This window comes from Aulonocara stuartgranti, assembly GCF_965226115.1.
Source record: "Aulonocara stuartgranti genome assembly, chromosome: 20".
Classification (NCBI taxonomy): domain Eukaryota; kingdom Metazoa; phylum Chordata; class Actinopteri; order Cichliformes; family Cichlidae; genus Aulonocara; species Aulonocara stuartgranti.
In genome coordinates this window covers 35,455,326-35,465,390 of record NC_138956.1, presented here as the reverse complement: position 1 = coordinate 35,465,390, position 10,065 = coordinate 35,455,326, and the positions used below count along the sequence as shown (strand labels likewise).

The following is a 10,065-nucleotide window of genomic DNA, read 5'->3' as shown; positions in this document are numbered from 1 at the left end:
GGTCTAAAATCAGACAAAAAACATTAAATCCGAGTAGAAATAGTTTTTTTTTACTGTAACAACCACAAACGTGTTTACTGAATCATATTTCATAACTTTAAATGCAAATATAAATTGTAAATTTTAAAATCATATGCACAAGTTTTGCAAACAACAAAGTTATTTGCATCCATTTACCTTTTACTGTGAATTTAACAAAGGACCCAAGATGCGGATATGCAGTGAAGTGAGAGAGCTTTATTGACACAGAACCCGAGTGATAACAAACAAAAGGGGAGTGTGGCAAAAAACACAACTTAAATTTAAACCTAAACACGAGAGAAAGCAACTTGCAGGCAGAATTCACGGGATGACGGAGGGAGATTCACACAGAGAACCAGACAAGACACTGCACTAAACAGACAGACTCACAAGCAGACACAGTGACACCATGGACAGACAGAGGGAACACAGAGAAGTGGGAGCAGGCAGGCACAAAACAAGCCCCTAACGAATGGCAAACCGAACCCAAAGACATAACAGAATAAACAAGAACAAGGAATAATATGAAGAAACACAAAACACTGAGCTGTCAGACTCAGGACCATGACATTTACCCTTTTTTTTTATAACCATTTCAAACTATTTACAGAACAATCAGCTGTTCTGCATTCAATAAGATGCCACACAAATTATTTGTGCCACTCCCAAAATTTCTGTCCACTATAAAGGAGAAGATCACAGCCTGATACCTGCAGGTCTGACAGCAGCAGGTGTATCACTCTGGTTTCCCAGTTTCGCTGTGCAAGAAACTGCACAATGCTGTAAGTCTCTAAGCGTAAGTCTAAGTTGTTTCCTGCCACCTGTAGGGGTACACACATGTGGGTTGTATTTGAGGGAAGGAACAAAGAACTGATATTAATAAATGACTTTCTGTACTTTTGTCATTGGTTGTTTTCAGGCTGAGCGTATTGTTTCTTTTCACTCACTGTAATAAACAATAATGATTCATGAATGGGGATGTTGGGAATTTTGTTCAGCAGTTTAGCATATTATACATAGTCTGTTATTTTAATCTATTTATCTATTTATCTTTATTTATATGTCATTAAGCATGTTCATGTGAAAGCTGATTGGTCAATAGGCTCCAGCGAATATGAAGCATGTAAGAAACATTTCTTTAGATTTATCAAACACAGTCTGACAAAGATTATAAAGACAGATTGCATCACTCAGCTAACTTGCAAATATTTCAGTGATTAAAACCCCTAATGTCTCATCCTATGAATCTTAGACAGTTGATAATGCAGAGGTCAGCTGGAGCCAATGCGGGTGAGGGGACTCGCCCAGCACTAACTACCTAGAAATTGTCCATGTGTCCCCCGTGTTAAGATGATAAGATGACCACACCTGAGTAGCCTTGCAGATCAAATCCTATACTGTCCCAATCAGTCATGGGACTTTAGAGGCCTGAACAGCAAGTCTTGAGGGAAGGTGATCAGATGTTGTAATGTAAAGCATTGGAGCAATTTGCACTGATAAAGAGTTTTACTCTTTCACAAAGACTTTAAAAGTGAATATCCACAATTACAGGTTTTAGCTGCAGGAAATTTTAATAAAGCAATTTAGTGAGAGCAAAACAAAAGCAAAATCAAATAGTAAAAATCATAAAACATGAATGAAAACATCTGAATTACACTTATCTAATTAACCTACTCTGAGCTAATGCTAATGCTGACCCTTAAGTCCCCCTCTGCCACTGAATGTCACATCTTCAGAGATGGAATCCAGCTTCACCCTTCCGGACATCCAGTCACATTACAAACATCTAATCATTCATTAGATCCATCATTCCAGCCACACTGTATCATCGTATCTCTGTCTAGCTGACGTAGAAGATTTAACACCAAGTTTAAACTTTACAATCAGGTCATCATTTTTCCTTTGTCATTCATAACAGAATTCACATCACATATAAATATTCGGTCATCACTTCATGTTTCACTTAGGCTACGTCCACATGTACACGGGAATTTTTGAAAACGCAGATTTTTCTATGCGTTTGCACCTTTAGTCCACACGTAAACGGTGTTTTTGGTCACTGAAAATGGAGATTTTTAAAAACTCCGGCCAGGGTGGATATTTTTGAAAACTCAGTTTTTGCATTTACGTGTGGACGAGAAAAACGCAGAAAACGCAGCGTCAAAGGTGTGCATGTTTTTTGACGTCACACTGTGCGCCACATTATTGTTTCGGTGAAATGAATTTCTACAATACTGTTACTGTTAATTGTACTCTCTGCAGTGTTTAAATGCTTACATATACACAGTTACTGTCCGTCCACACATACGACTCGGTTCTGCTTCTATGCCCCAGCTTTGTTTACTTTTTCCCACCGAGGCTTCTAGACTTCTGATTGGCCAACAATTCTGCACGGTTAGGAATATATCGCCACCTGCTGCTTTGGCATGTTCATAGCAGCGTTTTCCTTCATTTCTGCGTTTACGTGTGGACGGGATTCTTTTTTAAAACGAAAACGGAAAATCTCCGTTTTCAAAAATACCCGTGTACGTGTGGACGTAGCCTTAGTTCATGTAATTCTATTTAGCACATTTTCACATGAACATTCATTGTAACATAATCCCTTTTTAATTCAAATACTGAGGATTGCATTTTTTTTAAAAACTCTGTTTGTTATTCACTGTTTATTTCATACAACTTTTTTATTAAATCGATTTAAAAGTCGGGCATTCATTGAGATCAGTGGATCTAGCCACTAACACACACACACACACACACACACACACACACACAACAATGACATTAGAACAGTCATTTTTACTACTCAAACAACTTTTCTCATTAATATGTCGATCAAACTTAGATTTTAGGGAAAAGGGGAAAAGTTCTGTTTTAGCACTCTGATCATTTTTAATCACATTAGGCTGAACATTAAGACTTTTTATCCCCTCTCAGCTGTGACGACAAGGAGCGCCCACTCTGTCCAGGAGTATAACTTGTCTGTGGTCGCTTGTGTTGTTTCTGGAGCTGCGTCACTGTGTCAACTGTGTTCTTTCAGGCGGATTCGTTAAATAACGGCATGGTGTCTGTGTTTTCTACAGGGTGGAAAATATTTTTGTCAGAAACCAAAGAATTGTGTCTGTACAGAGCAAAATGATTACATTTAAAACTGTAGTGAAAACTAAAATGAACTGTTTAACTGAATGAAAATAAACAAGTCTTGAAAAATGAAAATCCAAGCAATGAACATAAAACAAAGATATACTGGAAATGGTTTGACTGTTTAACTTGAGCCTGAGGAGTCATTTACTGAGCTGTCTACAGGACAGTGGGTGTTTTGTGATCTTCTAAAATTGTATTTTGAACTGTGTACTTCTGAACCCTGTTACAGGAAGCATGCTGAGTTAAGTACATGGATGACTAGAAGAGGAAAAGATTCATGAGAGGAGCTCTGATAACATGATTCACCATGGCAACATGTAAAAAAGAACTAAACCTACCAACGGGCTGTAACACCTCATTTTTTGTAGAACAATTCATTATTTCTGTCATTACTGGAATAAAATGCTTCCCCGTTTTAAATATTTATAATTTGATTTCATTTCTGCCTCACTCATATATGATGGTCGTCTTACAACATCTCTGCTATAGAGATGTTTTACTGAGTTACTGTTAATGGTCCAGACTTCAACTGTATTACTATTTCAGGTTTAGCTGAATCAGAATCAGAATCACTATACTTTATTAATCCCTAAGGAAATTACCTGTCCACAGAGTCACAGAGTTAAAAGGATGGAGACCACAGGGGCGATCGTGGCCCAAGAGTTGGCAGTTCATCTTGTAATCGGAAGGTTGCCGGTTCGAGCCCCGGCTCAGACAGTCTCGGTCATTGTGTCCTTGGGCAAGACACTTCACCTACTGCCTACTGGTGATGGCCAGAGGGGCCGATGGCGTGATACATACACAGGATGGTGATGAGTCTGCATACCGGCAGGAAGTTGAGCGGCTGGTACTCTGGTGCAGTCAGCACAGTCTGGAGCTGAACACTCTTAAGACTGTAGAGATGACAGTGGACTTCAGGAGACATCCCTCAACTCTGCTCCCCCTCACCATATCAGACAGCCCTGTGTCGACTGTGAAGATCTTCAAGTTCCTGGGTACAACCATCTCCCAGGACCTGAAGTGGGAGACCAACATCAACTCCATCCTCAAAAAGACCCAGCAAAGGATGTACTTCCTGAGACAACTGGGGAAGTACAGTCTCCCACAGGAGCTGCTGATCCAGTTCTACACTGCGGTCATTGAGTCTGTCCTGTGCTCCTCCATCACAGTCTGGTATGGAGCAGCCACTAAACAGGACAGGAGCAGACTGCAGCGGACTGTACGGGCAGCAGAAAGGATCATCGGCACCCCCCTGCCCTCCATCCAGGATCTGTACCTCTCAAGAACCAGGAAACGGGCAGGGAAAATCATCACAGACCCCTCACTCCCTGCACACAGACTTTTTGATCTGCTGCCCTCTGGCAGACGGTACAGAAGCCTGCAGACCAGGACCCCCCGACACAGGAACAGTTTCTTTCCCCTCGCCATCTCCCTTCTTAACAGTTGACCTGTCACACTGCTCCCACTGCCAGACTGCAGCTGCACCTTATGTACATTCTGTAGTATTCATTCCACCTCATTCATTTCTGTATTTTATGTATATAAGTTTAGATTCGTTATTTATAGTTGGTTTACACAGGTGTGTGTGTGTGTGTGTGTGTGTGTGTGTGTGTGATTTACTTTGCTGTGCTTGAGAGCCTCCATCTACCGGAACCAAATTCCTTGTATGTGTCTGCACATATACTTGGCCAATAAACTCGATTCTGATTCTGATTCTGATATGGCCTCGCTTCTGTCGTTTCTTCCCCAGGGCAGCTGTGGCTACAACTGTAGCTTGCATTCACCAGTGTGTAAATGAATAGTGGAATTGTAAATGCAATCCATCATTATTATAAGATAGATCTTTTTTGGTTTTTATTGGTATCTCTCCCGATTGCAGCTGTAGGTTTTTACATTCAACATTCGTTGGATAGGAAAAAGGGGAAATAAGAGGACTGGGAGGTTCTGAAAAGTAACTTGCTTAATTTGCTACACTCTGAGCTTTGATAGTAACTTTATTATTGAGGAAATAAAACTGTTATTCTGGCAGTTCTGGTGCAGCAGGAGGGTAGGAGTCAAATAACATGCATGAATATTTTATACAGTAACACATTGTGGCCAATCTCTAAAGTGATTAAAATGAACTCCAACCATCACCAGCGCAATATTAAAAGCCTCATTATGAGCTATGAGATATAAGATATTTCAACCCTCTGCTCGCTTGGTAGATGCATAAGAAGTGTTGCATGGAGCTGGGTCAAAGCAAGCCCTGAACCCTTAATGTGAGAGTTTCAGTGAAAACAGGAACAGCAGAGACCTCTAGTGGTCACTGGGAAGATCATCGTCATCAAATCAGTGAAGGTTTTTAGTATATTGCAGTGAAAGCGACTTTAGTTGATCTTATGAGAGCTGCGTGGTGAATTAAGGAGTGTTGGTGTGTTTACCTTGTGCAACTTCATCAAGTTCATAGTTTTGAGCCTGCAAAAGAGTTTTACGAATTAGTAAAAACGCTATGTCAAATTATATGTGTAGATCCATCTGTTCAAATAAGGAACGGCTTAAGACATTTATCTTGTTTCTGCACACAAATGTATTTTAGGGTTTATAGTTAACTTTTAACTAAACTACAACATCATATGTTAAAGTTATTAATAGTGAGCTGCAGTCATATGATGGTGACCTGGGTGCCTGTGCAGATCAGAACGCAAGAAAAAATAGTTCCGCCATTTTAGACTGGCAGAGTCCGGCAGCTGTAACATCTGTATATAACAGAGCCTTTTACCTGCTGATGTGCTGCTGCTTGATGATGCTGCCCCCCTCTGCTGGAGCTCCCCTCACTGATCCAGTTGATCTGCTGGTTGGTTGCTTCTGGTTTTTGATGTTTTGCATTACTGATCATTTGTTGAGCAACGTTAAAACAGCCGTCCCAGTCTTTCCTTTTTATGTTGCTCGTGATTTCTTTAGTCAGAGTCTCATTTGCTTCTTTCCTCAAAAGCTCCTCCAGAACTTTTTTCTCTTCTTCCAAAATCAGTTTGTAGTAAAAAGTTTTCTTGTTGCACCAACTGTATTTTTCTTCAAACCATTTTCTCCACCCACTCCAAGTCATGAAGAAAGCGACAACAGTCATGCCCAGGAGCAGAGAGTAAGCAGAAAGCTGAAAAAGAAGCAACAAACATGCAAAATATAACAGCATTAATGTGTGTTTGCTGTAATTTCATTAAAAAAGCAGAATGAGCATAGAGCAAGAAAGTCCTCACCCTTGACTTGATTTCCACTTCAGCTTTTCGAGCTTCTTGTTCGGTTGTGAGGTTCTCAGATTTGCAGAACAGCTTACTCGTGTTTTCATCAATGTTACAACAACCATACCAGTCCGTTAAAACCAACAATGCTACAATCCACAGCAGGCTGATTAGAAACGCTCTGATAACGCGCTTGAGTACAAGGCATAAAAACGTGGATGGATGTTTCGCGGTGCTCCGAAATGTCTGGTCTATCAGGAGCACCAGGAAAAATACTAAAAAAAAAGGCACGACGACGATTTCATTACATTCAAAAGTGCTGCAAGCGCACGTCGCGGTCTGCAGAAGAACAGTGGCAATGAATATCCCGATGACTGTCGCGACGGTGCCGATTTTTCCAGGACCAACTGCAGAAAGCAGGAGGTTTTTCCACATCTTGAGCAGTTAGGTGCCTGCTGGGGCTTCAGCTTCTGTCCTGTAAAATTACACCAGGTATCACAGTCTCTTTGAAATTCAGCTTAATATCTCAGTCCAATTGCAGCCATGAAATGAGCCCTCTGTTCGGTGGCAGGATGCAAACGCAACGTGACGTTATGAGTTTTAACTGCACTCACTTCAGAAGAATTAAAAGTTTCGTGTCAACGAAAGTCACTCTTGTTCTATTTCACTTAATACTGTGAGGAGATGGCGTGTCACCGCAGACTTTTTTTTTAATAAAAAAAAACAAAACGAAAAGTCCAAAGCACTCAAACAGCGAGCGGGTACAGATCAAGCTGAGGTGTAAGGTGACAAAATGTGTGATTATGTGGGCGTATTCACCTTGTGTGACTGACTGTAGGCACAAAATCTGTTTCCCGTTTTTCGTACCAGCTATCACAATCTCCGGTTACCTGTTTGTTGTGTTCATAGTTTTCGTTACTCTGCTTAGCAATGCAATAGGCCTGGTTGACCTATTACATTGTTGGTTTTGAAATCAATCCATGTCTTTTATACCATAAAGTTAAATTTAAGAGAGGAAAAATTAAAGTAGACTGTCTCCCTGCAAATGCTTTTCACAGAGGATAGAGGGTCCTGATTACCAGTGATTATGGGTATTCTCATAATATTCAACTGTCATAACACTGTGAGTTTCCTCCTCTCTCTAACTTTCCATTACTCTTTAGGCCTCGTATCATTTTTAATTTCTTTTACTTGCAGCTTGACAAGTCAAGTTAAAATGGAAAAGGTCTTATATAAAAGAAAGGGACAACAATCGAAAACATGATAAGTTTAGTTGTTCATTCCTCTTTCATTTGCTGCAGTCTCAGTAAATCATGAATGCCTGTATTTTTTGAGGATAATAAAAGTCCAATTCCCTAACAATCAAACACAACATGATGCCATCAGGTGTTTTCAACAGCACTCACTTCAGGATCATTTGGACTGTCATGCAAAAAGCATTTCAAGCTTTTTGTTTAACAAGACATTTAATAAAGTTTTATAATCCTATAAATTCAATCAGTGCAACCAAGGTGCATTGGCTTTAGGTACAGCTATTCAAAGTGCAACTAATACATTCAAATACAGTAGTTTGCCCATAGATCTCATTATTTATTCATGACCCTAACCCCCTTTTTATGTACTTCAGGCATGTATTGACAGGTGTCCTTCTCCTGTAGATAAAACAGAAAGCTTAATGACTTACTTTAACTTGCATCAGTCTCACTCGAATCCCCACAGTTTAAATATCAGAGCACAGAGGGACAATGAGAACCTGTATGAGCTCAGAAACCCCAACAGTAAAGATTGAGCCACAGTGGATATTAGAGTGTTATTGTGTTGAGCTATTTCTAGACAACATGTTTCATGCAAGTTTCTGTAATTGTATAGAGAAAAGAATTGACCAGAGCAATATAGAGTGCATATTTCAAAGAAGCTGCAACAGTAGAGTACAAATACATTTCCTTAAGTGAAGCGCAGGAGAGAGATGGTGCCAAGATAAACTAACAGGATGTGATGCACAAATTTGTATAAATATGTGAGACAGGAAACATTTGGCGTGAGAACCTTGAACATAAACCACAAGTCTTCCGTTTTTGCACATTGATTTTCTCTTTTTTCTTGTTATTGCCAGTTATTGGCAGCATGTGTTTTTGCAGCTTGAATTCAGCTGTTGTTCCAGGTTACAAATTATATCAATGAAATAATTAGGCTAGAAACTAAAAAGTAATTTATTAGTCGCAAATTTTCTGTCAATGCAAAAAAAAAAGTGCATGCAGGAAAAGGAACATATGTGTTCAGTGTAGGAAATCCACAGTTACTAAAAACACAAATTAAAAAGGAAACCCATTGAACTATTTTGTCATGAATGGGCTTTCCTGGGATTGCAAGTGCAGAACCAGACCAATGAGTAAAGAGGGGTGTGAAGCAGATCATCACTCACAGGTACTACAACAGATACACTGAAGACAGTGACATCGCGCTGATGGAGCTGGACACCAGAGTCAGCCTAACCCAGCACATCAGACCCATCTGCCTGCCTTCCTCCACCTACTTCTTCCCATCAGGCCAAGAGGCTTGGATCACTGGCTGGGGGACTACCCTGCAGGGAGGTGAGATGATAATAAAGAAGTACTGAAACACTGTGTCAAAGTTAATATCTTTCTACACTGGAAGGTGATGACAATGTAACACAGTAAGGGGAATTAAAATGGTAAATGGCCTGTATTTATATAGCGCTTTACTAGTCCCTAAGGACCCCAAAGCACTTTACATATCCAGTCATCCACCCATTCACACACTGGTGATGGCAGCTACATTGTAGCCACAGCCACCCTGGCGCCAGTGTCCAGCGAGGCTGTCGGACACTGGCGCCACCGGGACCTCTGACCACCACCAGTAGGCAACGGGTGAAGTGTCTTGCCCAAGGACACAACGACTGAGACTGTCGGAGCCGGGGCTCGAACCGGCAACCTTCCCATTACAAGACGAACTCCCAACTCTTGAGCCCGATTGCCCCTTATGGTTATATCATCCCTCTTGTTTTTAGTGTCTGTGTCTTCGTTTGCGCGTTGTTGCGATCTCCCTCATACCCGGCTGTGTGTTTCACTGTGCGCCTCTTCATTTATTAGGTTTATCATGTATAGGCTCAAATTGTGGTCATAAATATTTTGTACTTGTAAATCAGGATTTGTATGTGTAAAAAAGATTTGTGTGTGGGCAAAAAATCATAATGATGTTTAAAAGATGCCAAAGCGCAACTGCAGGTTTTCAGATGAACTGCAAAAGAAATTTCCCTCGTACCGACCCAGTACTGGTAGCTTTTCTCATACAGATGACGCCTTATTTCTGTACCATTATTTAATTCCAAAGGTTTTTTTTGTTTTTTGTTTTGCCCTTGTTGACATGTTAAAGCCTATATGACATTTTTATTTCACCGTTCATTAACCGCACAGAGAAGGCATCGTTTAAATATGTTCAAATATTCTCTAAGCAAACAGTATTATTAAAGTTCTTCATGACTGGGCCAAGTGTCCTCTTTTTTGGAAATCAAAATATGGTCACCCAGCATAGTGTGACTCATAGCAGTGGTCCCGGATCAACCCTGATTTTGAGTCAAAGTAATGCTAAAGTAATAATGGTTTATCTGACCACTGGTATACCACAACTGTATCCTTTCAACAGCTTATGAGCCTTATGTGATATT

The 10,065-nt window shown here is 40.4% G+C and overlaps 1 long non-coding RNA gene across 1 annotated transcript; it reads right to left on the bottom strand.

Moving 5' to 3' along the window:
* Window positions 1–217: 217 nt before the first annotated feature.
* LOC309697822 lies at window positions 218–6,879 on the bottom strand. Its single transcript, XR_014273924.1, has 4 exons — window positions 6,399–6,879; window positions 5,924–6,295; window positions 5,586–5,619; window positions 218–3,095 (listed from the first exon to the last, which is right to left on the bottom strand). It is a non-coding gene; the product is annotated as an uncharacterized lncRNA (long non-coding RNA).
* Between the last annotated feature and the right edge of the window lie 3,186 nt (window positions 6,880–10,065).